The sequence below is a fragment of the Enoplosus armatus genome, chromosome 9 (genome assembly GCF_043641665.1).
Source record: "Enoplosus armatus isolate fEnoArm2 chromosome 9, fEnoArm2.hap1, whole genome shotgun sequence".
In the NCBI taxonomy this organism is placed as follows: Eukaryota; Metazoa; Chordata; class Actinopteri; order Centrarchiformes; family Enoplosidae; genus Enoplosus; species Enoplosus armatus.
The window spans coordinates 13,244,640-13,256,937 of NC_092188.1; positions in this window are offsets into that span (position 1 = coordinate 13,244,640).

Genomic DNA, 12,298 nt, shown 5'->3' on the forward strand with positions numbered 1-12,298 from the left:
GTTGACAAAACCTCGGTGTCCATGTAGTAGCTGTTCTGGAGCTTTTGATCAACATATCAGCAAAATTCTGTTTGCATTTTATTTTGTTCATGCCGACTCCATAGTATTTTTTTCTCTACATATGGGTGGTTGAATAGATGATTTCCCATTGGCCAGGTGAGGGTTCTCCATAGATCAAACTGTCTTTGTTTCTTGCACTAGAACATGTACATTAAGAGACTATGGGGTGCGGACTGTACTGTAACAAAACCAGAACCAGCAGGGGAGCTTTAATCATACCTCCAGTGACAGGGGAATTAACCACAGGACCATCACTGGGCCCCAGATGGTGTTTTGCAGAGCCAAGACTTGATGTACAAAAGAAGTGAAAGACACACTGTCATTATAAAATATGGTAAGTTTTAACCTCGTGATTTACTGTGGACATGAATAGAGCTGTTCTCCATCCCTGAGTGCAGAGAGAAAGTCACGGCCAGTTTAAAAACAAGCCTTTGAACATTTACAGCTTGTCATTATTTCATTGGTTCTCTGACTTTGGGTCATGAGATAAGTTCATGGATGATTATTCTGACAGATAAATCAAGATGTACTGTACTGTTTAACCTTTGAATCAACCACTGTAGTCAGTCAACACCACCTGCCTTGATGAGGCTTTTAAGAGATGAAACAAGCCTGAAAAACATTTGACAAAGAGGAAAATATATCTGCCCTGGATTGGGGGCTCGTTGTGAATCCCATGTGGAGAGACTTACAGACATTCACTCGCGTGGAATAGGCTTGTGTTGATTCCCCTACTACCGTAGGCTGTTTTTAAAATCAGGCATCCATGCAGTCTTTGAGTGCAGTGGAGAAGCACGTCTTATTTGAAGGTGCTCTCCCTCAGTACTCACATGATGATGAAGCCACATACTCAGTGGAGATTGGTGCGTGTTTTCTCTTTGCCATTTACTGCACTGCCTTGTCTGGCTGTCTGTCATAATCAAAGCATCCTCAGTGTTATGACATGGAGATGAATAATTGATTCATGCAGGCAGCTCAGTGGTTATGTAATAGTAGACCCAGTGAAGCATCAGACAGAGCTCCAGTCTGACACTGTGCTGCACGTAAAAGACAGAAATGTTACAGCTGCTTGTTGATATTTGTTGTGTGTGTATATAAAGGACCATGATGCATCAGATGGGTGTGATCACAATGCAAACTTAATGAATATAAAGATGTTAAAGTCAGAACATTACAGTTTTCCTTTGGTTAGTGCAGCAACAACATCACATCAAAGCAACACAATCTCACGTGAAGATTTTCCTCAGACATCTGATTGGAACACATTCACAGATATGATAAATTGGAGATTTTTTGAAAATGATGAACAATTCACTGTTTAGGTCATTCTTAATGCAAAAATGCCAAACATTTGCTAAAATTAGCTCCTCAAATCATATTTTGTGCTTTTCCTTGTTTTATATGATTGTAAACTGGATATATATTGGCTTTGAACTGTTGGGACATTACCTTGGGCTCTGGGAAACTGTGATGGGCATTTTGGGCAGTTTTATGATGTTAAATGGATAGAAAAAAATTCATCGAGTCATTATGAAAATGACCACCAGAATAATAGACAACAGTTGCAGCCAGAATCATTATCATCTTTTTAAAAACTGCAATGAGTAAAGCTACTGAACGTAGGAAAGGGTAATGCAAGATTTAAAAAAAGTCAGCTGAGCCAGACAAAATATTTCCATCTGGGCGCAAAAACATTTTAAACATTAACATACCTAATGTATTAATATAGTCAGGAGTAGTATGTGATAACTTGTATGTAAATATTTCTGACCAGGTTTTTCAGCCATGCTTTTACTTGACATTTTGTTTAGTTTTGCCTCCCTCAAGTGGTGAACAAGAGCACTGACATTATTGAGGAGCAAGTGAGCGGTATTTGCAATGTAAATCAATGGAGAAATGAAATTGAATGAAAATGATAAAGCCTCATATGAAAGTAGCAAAAGCAATGAAACGCCCCACAACACAACTGAACTGCATAGATGACAACAGCTGAATTAGATGACAACCTGACTTTTAAGGGAAGAGAGAGAGAGAGAGAGACAGAGAGATAGAGAGACATAGAGAGACAGAGAGAGAGGGAGGAGCATGTGCTCTTGACCAATGCCATGGATTTGACCAGAGACTTTGAAAAAAAAGGGGAGGGGTGGTACCCAGAGTATCCCCATGTCCTGCTGACAGCTGGGAACGCCCCTCCCTGATGACAGGCCAGAGCTGGATTCCTTCAATGAAAAGCCCTTTGATTGTTGGCAGGAACTCCTCTGGTTTGGCTGAATGGCTGTCAGCTCTGTCACGGTGATGGACGGGCGGGTGTTTCACCCCTGATAGAAACAAGCCCCTCCAGCGAGCCGCTAACTCTCAGAGAGCAGGACCTCTGCCAATCAACTTCTAACCTCCTCCCAAACAGATGGAAACAACCACAATTGAGACGAAGGAGTGTAAAAGTGACGCAAAGTCAGCCAATAATTGGTAGTTACAGAAGAAAAGAATGACTACTGCTCAGCCCAGAGTTACATCAAGGAGGGTGATGTTTTCTTGGACATCCTTACCAACTTTTAAACTCCCGGAAAGTATTATGAACATCAACATGTGTTGACATAAGCCTTGTCTCTAGATGAGGATCAATATCATAATATCAAACCAAGCTGTAGAGATAATGCTCTTTGGATTTCATTTGCAAACACTTCGGGTTACTTGTGTTGACTCTCCTACAGGCAGTCACTCCATTATTCAACAAGGCCAGAGAGACTTCTGTTTTTGCCTCTCTACCTTTATGTATTGACAAAAAAACATGGTTTTATTTATATGCTTGATTTCTTTTAACTAAAAAGATCAGAAACTGTTTAAAAGTTATAAGTTAGGTTAAAAAAGGTTTCTGTCTTGACCCTGTCGCTACTACAGTGTTTAGCTTGAACTGCAGCCCCTTAACGCACCATTATCAGTATGTGTTCCATGGCCGGGCCCCACATGAGTGCCAAAGTAGAGTAGCCCAGGTCCTCCCTACACCGAATCATCCCTGTTTTCCTGTGAGAAGACATTATAAACACTGCAAACATGTATACTGAGCTCAAATCCCAGCTTAGTCAGACAGCAGTATTTGTCTTTTCTCTCTCTTCATCTCTCTCCAACTCACATACACACACTCACAGTACATCAACTCGACTGTAATTGTTTATATTGACTTCAACTTAGCCCAGAGGTCCTCGGTATGAATCACTCCTCGCCAGCATCGTGGCAGGCCTTCACACCGAGGTGGTCCTTATCATTGGAGGGAAGCAGCGCTGGGTTTGTGTGGGCATCCAGCCAGCTCTGACCTTCAAACATGCGAACGCAAACAGGAAATCTCTGTCTACACGAGCCTCAGTCACCTGACATCTTCTCCTCTTTCTGACTATAAAATGTTACTCTTTTATTAATACGCTACTGTAGTTCCATAATACTGCATATGTGATGTACTCTAGCTAATTCATGGATTTGAGAGGATGGATTCCCATGAAATATTTTATGAAACATTCATGGTCCCCAGAGGATGAATCCTACTGACTCTACTGATCCCCTGACCTTTCCTCTAGCGCCACCATGAGGTTGATATTTGTGTTTTTTCTAAAGATTTTCTGTGAGGCATTTTCACCTTTGACAAAGTGCAGAGAGACACAGGAAACATGGTTCATGACCTAATACCTGCAAAACTAATGACATTCCCATCACCCTCATCTTTTTCTTTGTTTGTTTAGTGCTAATTAGCTAATATTAGCACGCTAACAAACAAAACTAAAATGCTGACCACGGTAAACATTATACTTGCTAAACATCAGCATGTTAGCAGTCTGATGTTAGCCTTTAGATCAAAGCACCACTGTGTGTATACTGTGTGTCTATATTTAAAAAGGCTTTCTACAGAGGTGCTTCTATTGGTTCTGAAAAAGAACATAGATTTAGGTAATTAGGGGATAAAAGAAAACATTTTTCCCCCAAGCAGAAGTTTTGGCTTGTAGCAGGAAAAGAACAGGTGTAATTGATCAAATTAAAAACTGCAGACTGCATTCCATTTAGGTGAGCTAGTTTCAGTAGTCCTGGTATTGCTAACTTGTGTGGCTTACTGGAACTAAGACAATGTTAACTAAATTTGTCAAGTTAAAATGTCTGAATGAAAATAGGTCTATTGATTCTGAGTATTCTCAGAGCTGGCTTCTCTATCTTTGAAAAATGGATTTTCTTTGAGTCCTGTGGTATCTCAAAGTTGAAACTCTCAAACAAATCACTTTGTAGGTTTTCCACATGACTTGATGAATAAATGAGTCATTCTGATTGATTGCTGTCTAGCTGCACCACCCAAACTGTAAACTTGAGACTTCTGACTACTGACTTCTCTGTGGTTTGAGGATTATCTGATGTCAGTATTTTTTTAGACGCTTAAAGAATTCAGGTTCAGTCTTGGCTTGTCCAAAAATTGTGTTTTCGCCACCTCCCTCTTTGCTGGCAGCTGTGGCTCTTTATTCATCGCTCTGAGTCAAGGTGACCTGCACACTGTCATGGTCCCAGTGTAACACTAGCCTTCATCCTTGGGGTCCTTATGAAATATACACGACTGCCAGTTTATTTTGTTTTGTCCATCCTTCATGTAAATGATGTATGTGTTGTTCCTGTCAGGAGTATATCTGGTGAACAGTGCGGGAGACTAGTGATAAGAGTTGTTTTGATCAATCTAAAAATATAAAGATATTGCAGTGCAGTAAACAGTTAAACATTCAGTATTGATTTGAATTTTTGTTAATTTCTTAAAATAGGTCAGAAATTGATCATCATCATGCCAACTGAGAAACTAACAGCATTCAAGAATCACAGACATTTTATCTAGAGGACAACTCTTCTCTGTGAGCAGAACAGACGATTTTACCTTCAACTATTCCTCAGTCATTTCATCCAAAGTCATGTTTTGGTAACAGTGAATATCCCCAAATCCTGTTTTTATTTATTGTACCATAGTTAGGTATCTTTATCCGTTGTGGGTTTAAGGTAAATAGGGCGTATAGGGTATATAGGTCAAGGTATAGGGTAAAAATAGTCAAATCTATACCAAACATATTTTGAACTACCCTTACAATGTAGCCAGACATTTCATCAGTAAGACATATGTCAGAGAAGTATTTTCCCTCACTTGCACATAAATTTGTCTCAGCTCTTTCACATCATGACCATTGACTCAGCTCCCCCTCAGAGACAGAGGGGGGATGGTGAATCTGGAGGTCTGAGAAACTCAAGACCTCATGGCAACACACCACTCAGCCATCACAAGCACTTAAAGTCTTTTAAAAACCTTGCAGCGTTGTTTACTATTGGCTCTGTGTGAACAAAAGCAGGAGCCCTGGTGTCTCCGCACTAACACGGCCCATCTGAAAGCAGGAGGGGAAATATAAGCCGGCCTGTGCTTGTCACTTCATTTCCTGGCTGGTAAGAGCCCGTTTCCTGTGCATCAGCCTAAACATGGCATTTCACCAGAGGGACTTTGCCACTTGTTCCCCCCTGAGTTCCCCCTCTTTCACTTTTGACTCTCAGCTGCAAACAATTTATTTTCAAGACGCACTGAGTAACAGTTTCCAGATTAGCCCCTGATAGGATTGTAATTGGAAATGACGTTTTGGTGGATGGACAACGTAAATCAGCTTCATGTTTTGTCAGGTCCAGGCAGTGATTCAAACCAAGGGAGTGGTTGTGGGTTTCAGCGCTCTATACCAATGTGTGGAAAGCAAGCTATGGAAACAAATTTTCATACCCAGCAACTATTTCATGGCGAGCATAAAGCTGTCTACTTGAGGAAGAGCTGTCTTGCCTACAAACAGTGGTGGCTTTAACTTAAACTCAGAGTTGTGGGAGTTGTCTTTTTCCCCATGAATTCAGAATGATTAAAGGAATAGTTAGACATTTTGGGATGTACACTAATTTGCTTTCTTGCCAAGAGTTAGATGAGAACATATAGATATCACTCTTATGTCTGTATGCTAAATATGAAGCCAGGGTTAGGGTAGTAGTTGTATCAATTGTCTTCATCATCATCTAACTCTCTGTCATAAAAGCTATTTCTCTTCATCTGTAAGCTATTCCTTTAATCTCTGTTACTTTCTATGTAATTGTGAATGCGTTTGCTGTAATTTAAACCTGAAAACCATACATATGGTTCATGTAACTCTTACTCTTAATACGTGTCAACAGAAGTGTCAGAGTTTAGGTGCAGCCATGTGGTCAGGGAGCATTTTCAAGAACACAACAAACAAACACGACTATTGCAGTTTTCCAGCTATGAACCCTCTGTTAATGTTAATTTTAATTTTCTACTGTACCTCATCAAAACCAAACAAAGTCCCAAACCTGGCTTCAATGTTTTAATCCAAAGCTAGACTGTTCATTCCTTGGAATGGACCATTAGCTGCTGTGGCCTGTCTCCATCAATTATCCAGATTTCACCACAGTATGTCCTGCGCCTTTGTTCAGAGTTTGCAGGGTAATTACTGGCAGGACCTGCTTAAAGCTGTTATTTTCCAGATGGCAGACAGGCAAGACTCAAGTGCTGAGTCCCACCATGTGCTCACGCTGGAGCCTGTACAGGGAGCACTTAGCCTTCAGATGGCATGGAGCTGCTACAGGCCTGGCTGAGCTGCAATGGGTCATGGTCAATGTGCTTTTGGCTGAGGAAGAAAAGATTCAGATTCCCAGGACCCAGAAAGCAAACACTCTGTATTCGAGGGAAAAGCCTTGCATCCAGTACCGTGCAGAGCAGACACAGGGTTTGATTGCAGATGGGCCAGTTTCCTGCAACCAGAGGGGGGAAATGTGGGGTTTAAAGGGTTGAATCCTGATTGGATGTGGAGCAGAAGTTCAAAGCGTACAGCTGTGAGAGAGTGAAAGGTCAACAGACTGGATTCGGTGGTTTGTGGAGCTGCACTCGATGAGAGTAGACAATCAGCAGCTGCACAGTGACAAGGAGATTTACCAAGGCAAAGGTCTTCACACCACTCAAGGATGAGATACTATACATCTGTCTACTTGCTGAAAGGTGCACTAAGAGTCTGCCCATTGTTTATAGACCTCATATTCATGTGATAAATACAGAGAAGAGATATTACTTACATGTCAGTCTGTATCCAGATCCAGATACAAATGTGTTTGTGAAGGTTAAGAATTATTTTCTGGAAAAAAGCAGCTTATATATAGAAACTCATAATCACTACAAATCTGCCACTTGACTTAAAAGAATAGTATGTAGGGTTACAGAGGATTTTATGAGAAGGTTGATACCACTTTCATGTCTGTACGGTAAAAATGAAGCTACCACGAGCAGCCGGTTAGCTTAGCTTAGCATAAAAATATGGAGTGATGGAGAAACAAACATGAGAGTAATATGAATCTTTTCATCTAACTCTGGATATGAAAGAAAATGAATATATTTCCCAATATGTCAAACTTTTCCTTTAAGGCAGCTCCAGTGATGACTTTGTATGGTAACTGTGAGGATTCAAATGAAGCTTTAACTTCACCCCTTCCATTCTCCTTTCTTCTTCATTTCCCTCTGCCTGTTAGGAGAAAACCAAGTCAGGGGAGCGTTCCTTGTATGGGTTCACTGGATGGTGATGGGCAGCTGTGAAAGGGAACACTTAACATCGGGAGAAACTGAGATGGAAGAGGATGTGGGACAAAGGCAGGCCACAAGAAAGCAAACAATCTCCTTGTAGACAGCAGCAGTCATTGCTTTGTGGGTAACCAGAGAGTAATCCATCATAAGTCAGTTACTGCGAGTATTTGTCTCACATTACATCCCAAAAATCAACAATTATAATCATGCTCTGTCAGAAAATGCTGCCATTCAATGAGTACAACATTAAACTTTGCAAGTATTGTGAAAAACCTCATTTTAAAATATATTTTCTTGATCACATGAAATTCATTTTAGGGCTCATGTTCACTACCCCCTTCATTGAGAAACAGGTCAAACTTAAGTTAAAACTATACAAACTAATATCAGTGTAAAGACATTCAAAGGAGTGTGTATACTTTTCTCTCTGACAAAATCAGGCCTGTGAGCTGACTGACACATTCCTCCATGTCCTTCTGAAAGGACTTTACTCACGTTTTACTCTACCCCGAGTCAACCAGCTCCATCAGCCACAAAATTCAGAAGAACAAAACACTGAGAAAAGAAAGAGAAGTGAGGAGAATGGCACACAGAGTGACTGGGAGAAGTAGAAGAAGGGGGGGTATATAGTATTTTTAGGTTCAAAGGCGATCTTTCTCTTCTCCACTCTTATCCATTCAGTTTGTGCCACATTGGCCCCTGGGGGAATGGGAGTTGTTTGTCATTGGTGCCATTCACCTGTCAATCAGAGTGTTACAGGATCCGATGGGCTCCATGTTGTAGAACGGAAACCCCCAGCCAAGAGGCACATGGGATGAAGTCACCACCTGTTATTGCTAGTAACAAAACCACCTCCGCTGTCTGACTAGTTCTGAAACTTCTTCTTCAGCTGCCCTGATACTTCACTTTCTGATACTGAGGGAACTTGGTTATCATGATTATCTGAAAACTCTTCTGTAGAGATGAGTCATCAATTCTAAATTGTGCCGAGAGTCCAGTTCACTTATGTCTATAAGTTTGGTATAATGAGAAATGTTCTCCACAAAGATTCTACATTAAGACACTCTGGTTCGAAGGGACTCTGGTTCGTATGATGGTCAGAAATTACACAGTTTCACTTTTATGGTGAAAAAAAAAGTCATAAGGTCATTACTGTAATATGTCCTTGAGCAATACATCCAGCTTCTGCAAATGACTGATATCTGACCTATACCTGATATCTGCACAGCATACTGTATCTGAAAAACAGAAACCACTGGCGGAAGAAGAAGTCAAGTACTACTGGTTGTATAGTTTTAAGGTACTTTACTTGAGCATTTTAATTTAATGCTACTTTATATTTCTTGTTGTTAGTTGTTTCTTTGAAGATTCAGATTTTACACACAAAACGTATGATAATGGTATGATGCATTCTTACATATGTATATAGAGAGAGCTTAAACCACCAAACACATTATAAAGTGGTTGAAATCAGCTTCACCTCAATCAACTACTACAGTGACATGTAACTTACACATTAAGGCGTCAGTAATCATAATAATCCAATAGTCTTAAATCATGTAACATTAACAGAGGCCATTTTTGTGCACTTTTGTTGTAGAATTCTTACATTGAGGTCAGATCCTTCCACAACAGAAACTCCCAACTCAGTTGCTGTTAATATTTCCGTGATCTAAACAGATCTTTACACAGACATTTATGGTTTGAAAATTGAACTGATCTTTGAAATCTTCTAAACGAAACCTGTAGTGAAACGAATACTCTGAAGATACATTCCTGCTGTATTCATTCCCAGTAACTCTATAGACACAAAGCATAGCAATAACTACCGCCCTGAAGCCCTTCATGCCAGAACATGGTATAGAATAACACAGAGGAAAGTATCTAGGGGCACTGTAAGTGTTCTGAAACAGGAGACTGATTTCCGCAAGCAAATCCTGGTGGTCTGATGTCCCACGTCCTCAGTTCCTTGTGAAAAGTCACTTTTTTTTTCTCTGCCACTGCTGCATTCATAAGGAGGACATAAACTGCACTGGAGCCCGTCGGGCCAGACCCGGATTGATTCAGTATGCGTCTCTGAATGCGATCTGAAAACAGCGTGTGGAGCTGACTGAGGTGCTGAGGGCCCCTGCGGCGGTGGCAGAGTTGGTGACAGTAAAGCATCTCAGCTCTCACACTGCTGCCCTTACTCCAAATGTGCTGTTGTGTGTGTGTCTGCATTACATATGGGAATGATCTCCAAGAAAGCACTTTGTAAATATGCAGTCAATCAATCAATCAATCGGTCAGTAATGAGCTCATGTAAATCACTCCCTCACCCCCGACCAGCCATCAATATTACTGTTTCACTGAACACTGCTCTTTGTACAACCAGATTAACGCTCGGTAAGAATAACAGGACCGACGTGAATGTCCTCGCCCTGGCTGTAACCCGAGAGCCTCGAGGTGGTACTGAAGGAACGCCAGGGGCCCTCTGTGTGAAAAGGGTCCAGTCAGGCTTGGCCTGAGCCATACAGACCACTACTCACTCCATCCACAGCCCCTCACAGCAGGATCCAGCCATCTGGACTCATTTCTGCTCTGACAGTGTGGCTCTCAAGGCCCATCTGTATGAACGCTACATTCACAGTGGGCCCCAGGAATGTGCTTGTCTGGGAGGGAGCTGAGCAGATTTAAGGGATGACGGCACAACGCGATATATCTTTTTAACCCTGTACACTAGAGCATGTCATTTCATCAACATCTGTATTTCATTTTTAGTGCCCTGGTCAATCTTGGGTTCAGTCAGTTCGGTTTTAGGTACAAAAATCACTCCATTATTGCCTGTTGTTGAGTAATTTAGGCCACAAACACATGCAAGACATGAAATATGTTTTATAAAACATCTCAAATATTTCTGTAATTCCCTTAAACTATAACTCCTACAATCCCAGGTTCCCATTTAATGCTTTCATGGTCCCACAGTAGTTGAAAACAGATGATTATACAGAGTTTTCATGCTGAGTTATTTGTGAATGTATAAATGGGGAGTCCTGGTGGCCTAGTGGTTAAGACCCATAACGTATAACTGTCATCGGTTCAATTCCAGCCAGTGAGGTTTGTTGCGTCTCATAGCCCTTTCTCCCCATATTCACTCAGTCTGTCCCATGAATGTGAAAATGCAAAATCCTCTTTAAAAAGTTGAATGTATTATCCAGCTGAAATAACCTCCTGACTTTCCAGTCAGGGTTTGGTTAAGAAACCCCAAAGTGAGCCGTACTGTAGCAGAGCAGTAAATCCAGACAGGACCTCACTGCATGCATTACTGCCATTCCCGTGCCTGCAGCGACAGCTCAACCCTATTAGCTGTTCGGTTACTATGGCAACTAGTACTAAAACCCCAAAAGAGCCGACAGGAAGGGGTCAGAGTGCAACAGCAGGTCATACTGCAGATAACCAACACATGCCTCAGATTCTGGGTCTGCTCATGGGGAAAGCATACTATGACCCACTGTAGATAAAGATGTAATGTTGTGAAAACTGTAAAAAACGAAATATGGTACCACTTTCTAATAAGGCACTCTTTAAACAGAGTTTAAAAGTTGTAATGAATCCTTTATTAATGGTTAATAAATGATTAACTAATGCTTGGATCAGTAAGAGTAATAAGAACAATGTTGTTAAAAAGATCTCTCTGGCTGGTGTTTATCCTCCTCCAGCATGACACTTTTTTTTTTTTTTACCTTAATAACAATTTATTAACACTTGTAACTGCAGACTTGATGGCTTATAAAAGAAAGAATGCCGGCCAAAGGGATTCTAAACAACCTGGCAACCCAAAAGTGTCTCCTGTTAATGGTTTATAATTGATCTATAAAGCATACATCAGTACATTATTAACCATTGATAAATAGCTCTGGCACTGGCACATGTTGTTGTAGAAATGTTTATTCTAGGATGCAACTGCAAAAATCTCTAATGACTTGGTGTGTAAAGAGGTGCTGCTGAGAGCAAAGAAAGTAAATGATGTTTAGTTGTTGAGAACATCTTCAACATACTGTTAATAATTCATCACAGAAGAAAACAGCAGCTTACCACCTTGACTTTATCAATAGAGAACCTGACTCCCTGATGGCCATACCAACAGTCTATCTGTTAACTTTCCACTGCACTGGGAGTTGAATGGGACATATGTGTACATTGATTTATAACCTGCATAAGACCTGTGTCCCATCCCCTCTGAGACTGTGATCAATAAGCCCCTTTTCTGGAGATGATACACACCACATTCATCTTCCATGCATGTCTGCCAGCCTGCTCATTGAAACCCCTTTTAATAACGTCCCCAGGGCCTCCCCAGTGTCATCTCATTGACAATGAAACAGAGGTATTAATTATCAGGACTGTGGCACATCACCATGTGCTGCGTTTACTGTAGACACCCCTGTATCTGTGTTACCTTCTTATGGTGCTGTTGCAGTGCATGCATAAATTTCACCTGTTTCATGAACAAATGTTACATAATCCTGCCTTGGGGATGAAATGGTATCAGAAACAACAGTGCAGCAGAGGCTGCTCCAATGTGAATCCACCTCCTAGTAAAAACCTTTTGTTCTGCTGCCTTTTGCTATGAGC